Raw genomic sequence first — 15,009 nt, 5'->3', positions numbered from 1 at the left:
AAAACCTGGGTGCACAGCAGCAGTTAGTCAAAAAGGTGACATCTGGCTTCCAAGACCTCAAGATAGCAGAGCACGTCCGCATAAGCAGAGTGGCAAATCAGGCAGAGATGTACTACAGGAAGGCAGCTGGTCAACTGCTAATGTATTATGAAGCAAAGGCACAACCACACAAACATAACCACTGTTTAATTGCTTTGAAAATAAATTACTCTTGGTTAGAGCATGTCATTCACTTATCTGTTACATCACTATAAGAAACTATGTATTGTGGAGACATCTTTCTACATCACTTGGTATGTACTACACTAAAATGCCTGTGCATGCAAGCTCTAAGATGTTTTCTGGGGAAGAGCCTTGTCAACATTGAATATGAATGTAATAGAATAACTGAAATGGCCCAGAAACACCCTTAGCAGGTTCCACATGGCATCCAAGGCATAGAGCTCTTGCAAGTTATATATGTTGGAAGACTGCTTTAATAATCAAAGAAGAGGATGAGGTCTGTCCAGAGAGGGATTATTTTTTAATTAGAACTAGCACTGTTACTGGGAAAGATGGCAAAAGCTTTTCTTCCCTGCTGAAGCCTTGTCTTCAGCAGCAGGTGGTGCTGTGCGCTCACTAAATCAGTGTTGGGCACTCGTTCCTGAGAACCATACCCTGAAAGTGGCACTACAATGTGATGAAAATAGCAATTAGTCTCATCTGCATCCTTTGCTGGCTGACTAGGAACTGCTCCTGGATTCCATGTCCATGGTTTCTTTGTGGAGTTCCTCTATGCCGTGTGTGTATATGGCAAAATAAACACATGTATATGACAAAATATTACTGCATTTTGTCAGTGTGCAGATATCCATGCAAATCAGATGGCTACTTTGTGATTACTTGTATTATGAGAAGTAACCCTCAGGCTTACTAATTACAGATGGATCAAAATTCAATGTGTTAGAGTAAGCCCATACTCTGTAAGTGTAAGGGCATTAAAAGAATTTTCTCATAGCAAAAAAGATAAAACAGCTACATTTACAGAGAAAAGAAACAAAATTATTTCTCAGGCTTTGGATGGATCTTGCTTTGTTCCTGTCTCCCTCTTCTGTATTGCTGAAAATGTTAAACTTTAGCTTGAATTCAATTGCCAGGGCCTCGGAAAAGTTTTGATCTTTCTCCTAAATTACTGTATATTATGCCCCCAGTGAACACACATGCATGCATATACACTGGTTTCTAGTAGAGTCCCAGTTCTCTAGGGAGGATTATGCAGGTATGTGCAGCAGATACGGTCTCTTTTGATGAAGTGTCCAATTTGTGGACAATACTAAATTAGGGGAGTGGCAGACAAACATAAAGGTAGAGCTTCGGTTCAGAGGGTGCCTGGAGTGGAATAACCCTGTGCATCAGTACAGGCTGATAACTTCTTTCGTGCAGTATTGGAACAAGTTATCTAGAGAGGCCATAATATCTCCATCCATGGAGGTTTCAAGGCTTAGCTAGACGAAACCATGGCTGATCTGATCTGGTGTTGGTGTTAGTATGCTCTGAGCAGGGGAAAGGACTGGAGACATCCAGAAGCACCTTCCTGCCAATGCTCTATGACAGATGCTGCTGTGACTGAGCACCAGCTGCAGTAGATCTGTGTTATACATTACAGTTGAATTAAGTATATGTACTGATGAAAGAAGTAAATATATGTGATATCAAATTATTAGGCACAGTACTGTAATGATATTGTCTTCTGTCCTCCTCTGATACCCTTCACTAGGTCCAGCTGCTCTATGCCGCCTTGCCACGCTGTGTCTCTTCCTTCTGCCCTGCACCCAAGCCTGCTCCCACAGCTGGAGCAAGAAACCCTGCAGCTCTGTTTTGACTGTGCCTCAGTGTGCTGGGACAGGTAGGGTGTGAGAAGGGCTGACCTGGCAACGGAGCAGAGCTATGGCTGTGTTTATGTGGTCCTGGAAGGGAAGTAGATATTGTAGGGAGAAGAGATGAAAAGACAGTGTTTTGTGTCACTCTGTGCTCCAGGCTTTTCAATGACATAAAGTCCCATGAGTCAAGTCCTGGCTCCAGAGCAGTCAGATCACTTAGCAAGAAAGGGGTTAGCAAAAGGTAAAAGGCAGAGATGCTCTCAAAACATGTTGTTTGTGATACGTGCTTGTGTTGTGATATCGGTGTGGTATCTGTATGTCCAAAGGCTCAGATAGTGTTGCCCACAACTAATGTGTTCTAGTGCTTTGCTGAGCTAGATCTGGGTGTATCATTTAGTGCTGGCAAATTGTTGCTGATTCTCTGTTACTCTTAAACAGGATTGTAATCCAGAAAAGCAGAAATGACTGCATACAGCATAGTCTGTTATGAAGAAAATAATCTAAACACTTGTTTAGCAATGTCAAATACCGATTCCTTAATGCAGAATGGAGTGCCTGGGGGGGATATGGAGGAAGGAGGTATGAATTAGGCTCCTTAGGCTCATTTCATTTTTATCAGAAACTTTGATTACAGAAGAGGCATGCTTTATGGAGCAGTAAAGAAACCAATGGATACAAACTCTTCCACTGGTCCTTATAAAATGAAATAAGAACATGTGTTAGGATTACAGCATATATGCAAACAGGACTCAGGGTACATTCAAAGCAGACACATTTTCTAGTCCAGAAAAATCAAAGATAAATGGATATCTTTTTTTCTTGGGTTTTCATGAGAACTGCAAAAGGAATACTCTATGTTTTAGACAACAATATGGGTAACAGTATATTGAAAAATCCCCAGAGGGGCAAACTTTGAGAATACTATTTTGTCCAAGAGAATGAAAAGCATTATTAAAAACAATAAGAGTTTTACAGTGAGAGCTTGCAGATGCTTTCAATAAAAATTGATAGTAGGACACAGGTGAATGCATTACTGTAAAGACTGTGAGGATGAGGCCAATTTTACCTGCTATATAATTTGCAGCTGTTCTGCTTTAGCTCGGGGTTGTTTCATCTCTGTGACTTGGTCAGTGTGTTTTTGGCTAGCACATCATAACTGGAGAGTGAAGTATTTGGAGCCCTCCTAACATAAACACTACTATTAGTATTTATAGTCCTTATGTTTTATGCTCAAAAATCCATTTTGAACATAAAGGTGCAAGTCTTACAATGTTTGTAACAAGATGCTTGTTCTGAATTCTTACTATTATATGCTCATATTGCTGTAGTCACAGTCAAGTTTAATTCCTTTCTGTTAGATACTGTACAGGCATATTCTAAGTGACAGATTTGATCCCTAGAGGTGACAGAATATTCAGCAGCATAGAGAGGCTGAATTGTTGTTTTTACTTTTAGCGGGAGCCACAAGAATCTCTAGATGAATTTAACCAGTTCTTTTTTGTAGGATCCAAAAAAGGAACAATTCACCTCAGTTTACAGCACATAAACACTGCAGTGTCTCTTTTCTTGGTGTTGTTTGTACACAACATACTCCTGCCTACCCTATCCCCATTGGGCAATGCATTGTATAAACAGAATCAGACATGCTCTCTGCCCAGCTTGCTTTCCATTTACTATTAAAGAACAAAGAGTTGGAAAGAGATATAGGAGAAAATCATGCAAGAGTGATCAGGCCTGTGCTATGTAACTCACATTCTGTAATTCTAGATGTCATGGTCTTGTAGCTGCCTGTACACTAAACCTGAGGCCATCTGAAATGCTGGTCAATAATGCAGTCTCAGGGGCTTCCCTTAGAAAAGAGGGCTAGTGGCTGCAGTGGGAGCAGCTTTAACCTGAGGAGGAGGGTATGTTACTGCTGATTGTCCTAAACTTATCTCTGGAGAACTACGTGGACTAACCATCATATTTCTCATGGACAGGATGCTAAATGTTTTCCCCTTTTTGAGTCCAGTCATGGAATCAAGAGTCAGGGTCATGTTCAGAATTAGGTTCATGTTAGGTTTTAGATAAATACAAGCAATGGGGTCATGGTATTCATAGGTCTGAAATTAATTTTAAGATCCCAGCTACAATACATTTTGATGAACAATTTGGAAATATTTTTTAAATTTCTTAGTGGGCATGGTGTAAACCTGTTTTTAACATTGATGTTTAGTAAATCTGAAGAGAGGTAGTGAAATGAATCCTGTAACTGAGAAGAGTACCTTAGAATTACAGACTGTAGCCTCCAGGTTTCTCTGGGACACTGTTAGGAATGTCTCCTCCTACGTTATCATTGAGGTTTTTTTTTTTTTTTAATGGCTGTGCTCCTGCTCAGGGTTTAGTAAAAAAAAGAAGCTATGGTGTGAGGGGTAGTATGTAATTTGAATCAGGACTCGCAATGAATTGAGGAGAGGAGCTTTTTTATTTCCAGTGACTATGTAGGAAATACTGCAGGGCAGAAAAGAGTCAGAGGTTATTGTTACTTCTTAGAAACTGAAGCTATGAGATTAAGTAATGATGCCATTTTGAATAGAATCCCAAAGTAAATTTAGTATAGCTGTCTTAGGTGGTTTTCGGGAACAAAATCAGACATGTCACATTGATAATTTAAATATCAGTGTATTTTCATTTGGTAGTCTTCAGATCTCTATAGCATGTGCTTCACTTAACCAAATCCTTTGCTTAATCAAATGTAATTTAATCACTAGGAAAACTAGTGATTACTATTTGACACTTATGTTAGCGTCTGCTTTCTAATGACGTTCTTAAAATTGCTTCATCATTTCTACATTGCTGTGCCCAGCCTAAACCTTAGCCCTGTCTCCTGATATCTCGGCAAAGCACCATTTTTATGGCATCATGCCTGCAACTTTTCCTTTCCTTTGTGCACTCACCTACTACATGCCTTTTCATCTCCTCCTCCACTTAATACTGTGCATTTCTTTACATGCCATTCCCAGATCTTACTATTGCATTAGAAACCTCACTCTTGTGGCTGACCCGCACAAGCTCTTCAGATGGCATGTGGCTCCTTGAGAACTGTCAATTTCACTTCAAATAATGTTTGAAAACGCATTTCTATTCCTTGCAGAGAAAAAATTGGGAAAAGATTGAGGGGGAAAAGAAAGCACAACCCAATTTGAAACTGGAGGAATTAAAGGGGATTAGTTTTCAATATCTGAATCTTTAGCCAGCTGCTCAGTAAGTTTTTTGGGACCGATTATAGTTACCAGTACCTTTTGTACTAATGGTTTCCATTTCATTTCCATTAGTTGCTTGATCTGTTTTTTGTAAATATTACCTGCAATTATATGTCATTTACTGCTGGAAGAATAAGTGCATATTTAAAATGCAGTCTCATGAAATTTTAGTCTGATATTGAATTTTTAAGTGCATTGCTTTCAACATGATAGCACTGATGATTCAGTCACATGACTTACCATTAACTGTATTGCAGACATTTCCTGTAGCTTAACTTACTATCCCTATCCCTTGCCCTCTTGAAATAAATGGACTTCTAGCAGCAGTTTTGACAATACTCTTGTCTACAAGTAATAAAACATCTGGAAATTAGACTAGATGGATAAAACAGTTCCATGTAATAATATGGATCTGGCATTCATACAACCTCTGTATAATGCATGTTTTTTATGGACCAGATGTGGTATTTATGTGTTATGAGGAACAGAGGCATGTTCAGTCATGCTTTTTATTGCATTTAAATGCAAGGTATATTTTAATAACTCTCAAAGGGAATTGTGTCCTATTGATTAGAAACTGTCAGTATGTAAGACATAAACCTGCAAAAGCAAACGAATCTGTCAGAAAACTGTAGGTATAATTTAAGTTGACATTAAGCTGTATACTTATTGTGAGCTGGCTTCAAAAAAAAAGAGGAAAAAGTCAACTAATAAATTTCTACTTATTCCTCCAATGAAGGTGATCTGTGAATCCTTTTATCTAAGAGTTGTTTATTTCTTCTCTAGGACTGTGTTCTGTTACATTTACAGGTCTATGAAATAACTACTCTTTTATGTTTATTCTTCAGCCTTTCACATTTTCTCATTAAGGAAACGTCTTTGGCATAGAAGCCACCTGCACAGTCTCCATTTTTAGTCTTGCATGGCATTTTCAAGTAAGGTGAATTTACCATGTACTGGATGGAGAAGGGATTCCACTGAACTTTGTCCACCTTGCTCTTGTCATTGCTATTTCCCAAGCAGACTTGAAAAATATGTAACTGAGCTATTCTCATGTTAAGCCTCTTTGCACCTTTTCTTCATCTAAGCTTTTTACTATTTTCGGCCTGAATCATCGCTGCTTTTGTAGGAAAGGCACCTGTGACTTTGTTTTGTGTTTAGCATTCGCATTTCTGTTGAGTCCATTAGGCTCTGGCTACATGGGCTGTTCCAACCATCTTCTGCATTTGTGTGATCCTTCTGTTTCATGTCCTCTTCCATGATCATGAGCTGTAGAAGAGCTCTCAATGTCAAGTCTCTCTTGTAGCTTCTTTAGTGGTTAGTTTTTACTCTGCAATGTCCCCATAAACAAATAACAAATCTTCTGCCTGTGGATTTCCAAATATATGTTATAGGCTATTTCAAAGCAAGGGCACTGAGGCTAGGCTTGACAGGTGTCAGTACCAGAATACCATTGCAGTTCTCCCAGTGCATCTGCTTTCTCTTAATAGCTTTTATTGAAGAGGAGGAAAAACCTGCAGGGTTGCTGGGTTGACAGCTATGAAATTTTTTAAAAACTTTGCAAGAAGGTCCCAATTAATGCAATAATTTGCTTAATTAACTTCTGTGGTAGTGAAGGCCAGAAATCTTGAAGACCTTCTTGAGACTGAATTGATACCCCGCCCCCGCCTTCCGTGCAGTTTCCTGGTGTGTCACTGGTCTCTCACAATCTCTTCAGCGCTGCCAGCCTTCTTCCTAGCTTCAGCTCTGGCTCTGCTGAAATTCTTATTCATACTTGAATCATTTCCTGTCTCGACTATTTCAGGTCCTTCTTTTATAGTTCTTCTAAATCTCTATAGTCTTAAACTTCAGGAGACCCAGAATACTGTGTTTAGATTACTTTTTCATCTATAGTCTCCATCCATCCCTCCAGCCAGGCATCTCTGAATTCAGGTTCAATGTCAGGCTTCTGCTTTTCAGAACTCTCCCTGGATTTGTGTCTCCCTGAATAGCCATCTGTGTTCATCCTTCTCTTCTGATTTTGAGGCTGTAATGATCGGAGTGGGTACACTTAGTTCCTTCTGTAACAACATTTGAGTAAGGCAAAAGGAAACTGTGGCTTAGAGAGAAAGGCCTGATGCTCAAGTCTGAGATTCAAGCAGCACCTCTGTTAACTCCTTGACTGTAGTAGTAAGTGAACAGTCACATATGGACTTACTCATAATCCATAGCCCTGACAGAGGTGGGGTAAGGCTCAGTCTTAATGTATAGTTTAGATATGTGGGACAACATAAAGTGGTCCAGCAGTCCATGAGAAAAATAAAATTCATTCTAAGCCAAAATACTGGAATGCTCTAGAAGCCCAAACCTGGACCATTTTTGGTGGGGACAAATAAAAAATGTTGGCCCCTGTTTTCAAGTGGACTCAACCTACATGTGCCTGGCATCTTTTTTGGCCAGTCAGGTCATCCCAGTGTGCAAGACATAGAGCAGGCATAGCAGGAAACCAGTGTGGCTGAACAGAGACCATCTCGCTGAGCTCAAACACAGAAAGGAAGCGTAGGGGTAGTGGCTCACTACAAAGGAATATTATAGAAGCATGACCGGGGCATGCAGGGATGGAACAAGCGAGATCAAAGTTTGACTGGTGTTGAAAGCAGGTGAGGCACGTGAAAGGCAACGAGAAGGGCTTCCACAGGTACGCTGGCAGCAAAAGGAAGACCAGGGAGAATGTGGACTGTCTGCTGAATCGGGGTGGTGCCGGGGCTGCCAGGGGATAGCAGACTGAACCTGGGTCAGCAGTGTGCCTTGCAGTGATAAGGGCCAACCGCGTTCCGGGCTGTCTTAGCAAGAGTGTTATCAGTGGATTGAGAGAAGTGATTATTCTCTGTTCTTAGGGATTTTCAAAATTTGCCTGGAGAAGGCCCTGAGCAACCTTATTTAACTTCAAAGCTAGCCCTACTTTGAGCGAGAGGTTGGACTAGAGACCTCCAGAGAGCCCTTCCAGCCTGTATCCTACAATTTTAACATAACAAAGAAGAAATCGGAGAAGCTTTGTTCAGATGAGGAATCTCAGCTCTCAAAGTGAGCTTAATCAGTCAATGGTAAAGGGCAGAGTATATTCTGAAGTCATGGAGCTTATTAAAAATGTGGTGTATATAAGAAAGACTTTAACTTCCAAAAATTTGAATGTTCTGTTTATATATAACATAAAGGCTTTTCATAAAATGAAAAAACAATCCTTTAATGCTTAATCAGTGTGGTTCTTAATACTCCACCCCCCTTCAAAAAACCCCCCTGATATTTATTGTCAGTGTTTCGTTCACAAGTATAATGTGGAGTCTGAGAGTTATGATCTGAAAGCTATGACTATGGAGAGGCTCAGAAATAGATTTAAGTAAACACTGAATCATGATTCAGAGAGCTACCACGGTAGAACTGAAAGATATTTTAAACAGTATTGCTCAGTATACAGAGTAAGACCTGTTGAAAAGAATTTCAAGATTTATTGTGAAATATTTTGGAGAAAAGTTTTTTTAAGTGATAAAGAAAACCTTACAAAGTATCAGGTTTCAAATAAAATACAATACATTTAAAGTGAACTGTGGATTTTAAGAGCTGTGGAATGGCTTTGATTGCAGTTGAACAGTAAGATTTTCTTTGTATAGACCCCAGCAACAGATGTTGCTTTCTGTTTTGGCAGTTGGTAATTGCTTTTGTTTAGTGACCTCTAAAGCTTGTGTATTGTATTTGCTGTTTAATTTGTCAGCAGAAGTGGTCAGGTCGTGTTATTTAATAACTCCTGCTTTTTCTGGTCATTAGTTACTCGTATTACCTGGGATGCTTTGTGTAAATGTACTTCATATTACTGCTAGGAATAAATAGTGTCAGAAATAGGCTCTATTCGTCTATAATGCCTGTTATTATTCATTTTCAACACTATGCTTGGTCTGCTGAAGAGTGCTTACAAAGCCAGGTTTGTTTACTTCAGTTCACAGTTGTGTAAACAGGAGGAATATGCAGACAAATTGGACCTAATGCTTAGAACTGCTGTATCTCTATCTCTTCTGATAGTACAAAAAGCAAAGCCCTGAATGGAGGAGACCTGTGCTGGCCACCTTTCATGTTCCTGATGTAGCACACATGTACTGCCATTTTCTCGCTTTCCCTTCCTGAGGGCTCTTGAATGTAAACACTGTGGAAAGAAGCTCTGTGGTGGCTTTTTGCCTTGACTGTAGCTGGAACTGGAGAAAGGGATATAAAGGGATGGAGAAAGTTAGTTTAGAGTCATACCATCCATTGCTTTCAGCTCTGCTAAGAGCTGCTCTGCCAAGGTGCCAGTATTTCCAAGAGATTGCCTAATATGAGTAGCCATATGTTTTGCTGTATGCAAATTTATTAATTTTTTTAATAATCAGACAAAAAGACACAGTCAAAAATACATACCTCTGGGCAATGAGTCTGAAGTGATAATTACACATTTTTATAAAGCCCAGGTTGATTTTCCTATGAAAAATGAGGTCTGGATTTTTTTATTATCCTACATTTTCTTGACACTTCATATTAGTTGTACAGAATAATATCACATGGAGTCTACGGAAGTCTGCTTTACAAGCTTTGCTATTCAGAAGGAAAGGGGAGAAAACTTAGGTCCTGAAACAGGGAGAAAATGTCTGAAAATAGGCTTGCAAACAGGAGCTTGATGCTACATATATTTGATGGCATAATGTTTTAGTATATCAGTTCAGAAGTCATGGTTTGTAGTCAAGTTGCTTTGAATTGTCTCCAGCAAAAGAAACATGTAAAGAATTTGGTGGTTTGCTGAAGGCGCCTGATTCTGTTGCCGGCAAAGGCAATGGATAACTTGTCTCTGCTTTGCTGAAAGCATGATTGGATGCCTAATAAAATTACTGTGTAATACAGCATGATTGGCAGTTCCTGCTTAGGAGGCCAAGGAATAAAAGAGAGGCGTCAACATTCACTGGCAAAACTCCCGTTGACTTCACAGGAGCTGGGATTTAGTTTTAAATGAATAATGTCTAGAAAATGCACTTCCAAAACTTCGAGTTAATCTGTTCATTCAGGTTAAGGTAGAGTGGACAACTGTGCCTGCAGGCATTAACAGGTCAGACCTATCTTTCCATGGCTGTGGGTTCTAAGGAAGTAAGTGGAGCTGCAGTGAGTGGATCAGATAGGGGGTGTGGTACCAAAACCTATCGGGGTGGAATCTGTGCAATCCTTCCAAAAGTCAGTCCATTACCAGGGTGTGACTGAGTGTATTTTGGCTATGCAATTGGCATGCTCCCCTCTCTGCAGCTCCTTCTACCTTTTTGGACAAATACTGCTAAGCTAGGAGGGCAGCTGAGAGGAATACATGTTATTAATAGTTCGGACATGGTCTGAATGCACCATGCCAAGATGGAAGTAGACAAGAATGTGCAAAGACAGATAAATATATGCAGAGAATAAGAAATGAGAAGGGAAAGAGCACCATTGTCATGAGTCCCTTAAGAATGTGGTTATTTATAAAGAATCAATAATTGTGTCCTAAGTAATTATAACAGAATGGGGAGGGATGCATCTAAAGAGGGAAGGTGTGGAGTTAGTTTTACTACTTGGTAATATAAATGTTTGCCAAGTTCACTAAACATGCCTGATTGCATAGTTCCATAAAGCAATGTAAAATCTTATTTTTCACATTGTCTTTATTGGTTTTATATGAACTGCATAGAAAGTGATGCATCAATAACAAAGAAGAATTCACATTCTGTATGTGTTTTACTTTTTTTTCTTTTGATCTGACCATGCTCTGGGCAAATCAGTGGTGTCTGGTGAAACCACTTATGATTTTTGTGAGATATTTCATACCTCAAAGATTTCTCCCCATTTACCATACTGGAATCTCAGTGATCCCTAGCAGAAGGAAAGCTTTTTGAAATATATTTAAGTAGAGGAGAAACAGAAGGCCTATCCAAAGTATCTTAGTTGTAGGCACTCAAGTAATCCTGTAGGCAAATTATAGAATTCTGTTTGTATGTGGACGTAGCTTTCATCTGCATGAAAATCTGGCAGTTGTATTAACAATTATAGAGGCTTTCACATATGTACAATCTTCATATGAACAATGAATATTTAAAATTTGCTTGAGAAATTTTTGAAGCCAGATATCCAGATCTGATAAGTTTTCATATAATTGATAATCTAAGGTATTTCCATAAATTTCATTTTTATCTTTCTATCTGAGAAAATGAGAGTAAACACTAAACATGCACAAACACAAGTTCTGGCTGAACCTGTGTGCACCATTGTAAGTGTATTGGCATTTTACACGAACAATTGAGCACTTAGAGATATCTCCTTATCACAGTGAACTGAATATCTTGGTGAACTGATAGTTTTGAACTACAAACTCCATTTATGTGTGCCTGACAACTGCTATGTGAGGAGTGCTATCTTAAAGTTGTTTTCCCCTGCCCCCATCTGTTTATTGCAATATGAAAATCTCTCCAGTATGCTTTTTCTATCCAGAATACTTGAGATTTGTACAGTTTATTGCTATTAGCAATGAATTTCAAAGGCATCTAGAGAATGTACCAGTGAACATCTTCTAATCATTTAGGCATCATAAGATAAGGTTGGCTTCCACAACTGAGTTTGCATTATTCCTTTAAGGAAGATGCAGTGTTTCTTCCAATCAATTATTTAGATGTGGTGAGTCACCAAGCTTTGTTATTCTATTTGAGCAAAATTTGAAGTTTACCTACAGATGAAGCAGAATCTGAAAAGGAAATTGCCTGTTAGGAAAAACAGTACATACATTTCTTTAAGAAAGCCCAAGTGATCAGTTAGCTATCTTCCAGCTATGCACTTCAGATTCTTCCTAATTTAATGTATTACCTCTTTTACATCTTAACACATGACCTGTTACAAAAGACAGAAGCTGTCCTCTTTACTTCCAAACTACTGTCTTTTCTTTAAGCCAAAATACGCATATACGTACTACACACCAAATGGCTGCTTCTTCAGGTAGGAAGATGAAAACATGTTCAGACATGTCCTGGATGTTGGGAAAATTGCCAGAAAATATTTAGCTCAAATAAAGCATCAACAGTTTCATTTTTGCTACTTTCAACAGCAACAATCAGATCTCTAATTAAACTCCATTAGCCTAAAATAAAGCGGAGCTTTGAAGATGCAAATCAATAACCAGACTAAATGCCACAATGACTATATTAAGAAAGTTTTGAAGCCTTGCCTGCACTACACATTATTCGAAGTTTAAGTCCTTGGATTTAACTTGGTCTTAACTAAATCATTCAAATTAATCTTTAGAGCAGAGAGGTAATATGCTTTTTTGAAATAAAATTAATCTAAGTAATCTGTTTTCCCTTTACTGTTGAAGATGAAACTTGTAAAGTTTGACTATTATAATGTGAAATTTCTTCATTCATAAACTGTTTTTCCTTTCTAAAAAAAAGTTTTCCTGCAAATCTAAGTGCATCAGCATGCTTCAAGAGTGAATTCATGTTCTACAAAGGCTTGCACAAAAAAGAAAAAAAATATTGAACTGGTACTGTGAAGGATTAAACCTCACAAAGAACCTATAAATGTTTGTATAATACACAGGCTCTGTGGCAGGATCCAATTCACTGGTTTCCTTTGTGCACAAGAACAATAAAGTCTCAAATAAATGCTTTGAGAGAGTACATAAACAAGTCTTTTAAAACAAGCAAATGTGTCCTTTTAAGTCCTTCTCATTAAACAGACATGGGCTGATGAGGATACTGAGGCTACTTGAGCATATAAAAATGCCTGGGAAACAACCCTTGCTCTAGGCAATGTGTTCAAAAGTTGGATCTAAACCACAGAAATACCAACTCCATAGGACACATTTCATTCTGTTAAAATGTATGGAATCAGATTACTTAGTCCTTGCAATCATCAAGCTTCACAGAGTAAGACTAGGTAACTGAGACTCTATTTTAACCTTCTCATGTTCTGCCAAGAGCCTTCAAAAGTATTCCTTTCTTAAGTGTTCTTAAGTATCTGTAAAAATGCTATTTAAGAACATCCAGAATTAATGTGGCCTCAAAACTACTAATAAGGCTGTTCCAGATGTTTGTGGTGAATTGTTCAGCAGGAAAATTAATAAAACCCTACTTACACAAACAAGCTTGCTTTAAAATATTAGTCTGGATCCGTCCTAAACCCATAAAAATCTGCCTCCCTAAAGCAGTGGTCCCCAACAAAATATGTTAAGCTTCCTCTTGCTCTCTTCATCAAACTTTTTAAATTGGAAGCAATATAAAATTTACAGTTTTACTTTGGTTCTGTGGATCACTTCCCATTGCCTCACCAGCAGTGAATCTCTAAGTTTTGAATCTCTAAGGTGTGTGTGAATGATAACGGAAATAGCGACTGCAAGAAACATGTTGCAAGAAACATCTTTAATTTGTCTACAGTGGACGATTACAGCAGTGAGACAAAGATTTTTGTGCAGGTGAGCAGCCTGGACTTACACCCAGGGTCCTGACAGACCTGTACCTGAATATCCATAGGAACAGATCAGCTGAATGTCCTCCAGATACTGAAAAATAGAAAGAGCGAAAGTTTTTTTTTTTTTCTTTTCTCTTAAGCTTGCTGTTACGCACCTGAGCAAATCTGATGCTTTCTCCTACGCATGTGACATGGTCAGGGCATTTCAGCTCCTATGCATTGCCTTCTTTTTTGTGATACCTGTCCATGTAAGGCTTGATTCTTCACCATGCCTAAAGAGGTGAAGAGCTAGTTCCTTTCTGACTTAAAGGAAAAATAACATGTAAATGATGGGAACTGTGTAACAAGTCCCGAAGCTAAAATGTAGTTTTTATTTGAGACAGATACCTCTATGTGTTTTCAGACTGGAGTGACTCAAAGTTGCACCACCAAAAAAGTATATGTATTCCCATTCCATGTCAAAAGTGTGTTCTTGTACTTAAAAGTGTACTGCCACTTACAAATGCAGGAATAACTATTTAGATGTGTACTCCTCTCTTTACAAAGCCAAAGCTATTTGTTTGCGTAAGTATTTTTTGTCTTTCTGAATTCGATACTAACATCATAAAATATGAAGATAAGCAAAAGATCTCCATCATTTAGGGTTCTCCCTAGATGACACGCTGTCCTCTATGTCAATTATCTAGTTCCTTCTTTAAGATGATGCATTTTAGCCCTGTTCTTGGAGGCTAATCAGTGTTGGTGGGTTCTGAACTTAGATCTGTAGGGGTTGGAAGAGGTCACAGAGAACTGGCCCATGGTCCCTGCAGAGGTGGAAGATGTGAAGAGCTCAAAAGTCCCTAGGTCAAGTTTCTGCTACAGTGTGGAGGCTTTTCAGCGCAGAGTGGAATAACTTGAAATAAGAAGCCAGCTCAGCTGTCACCACTGGGGGCCACTGCTACTTAGGAAGAGAGAAGGCAAAGAGAAGCTGCTGCAAGGACTTGAGTCTCCACCCAGAGGGAAGCAAGTAGCTGCCCTTGTGTGGGTCACCGTTCAGAGAAGGGAGTAGCCAGGGAAGATACGCACAGGGAATTGAAGTCTCTTGAGAACTAACATGTGAAAGAGATGCTGAGACTCTTTTGCTGAGTGTCCCTGTAAGTGGTGGCAAAAGCAGCATCCACCACTCTTTACAGTGGTAGCTCTCAGTCCTGTGCTGGGCCAGCTATCTCTGGGAAGTAGCTTGCGTACCAGGAATGATTGGTTAATCACACTCAGTCAAAAATGGTTCATTGTCACTGTTGTCTCGGTTGATCAGGAGTGATGTTTCTTGCTAGGAGAGGGTCCAGGCAATATGGAGTAGGCAAAAAGTAAAGAAAAAGTCAGGTAGCAGAGACTTTTGGGGGATAGAAACTAGAAAGCAAGAGGAGCTGGGAAATGATAAAATTGATGAGGAA

Source organism: Dromaius novaehollandiae, chromosome Z (assembly GCF_036370855.1).
Source record: "Dromaius novaehollandiae isolate bDroNov1 chromosome Z, bDroNov1.hap1, whole genome shotgun sequence".
Classification (NCBI taxonomy): domain Eukaryota; kingdom Metazoa; phylum Chordata; class Aves; order Casuariiformes; family Dromaiidae; genus Dromaius; species Dromaius novaehollandiae.
This window is presented reverse-complemented; position numbering follows the sequence as displayed.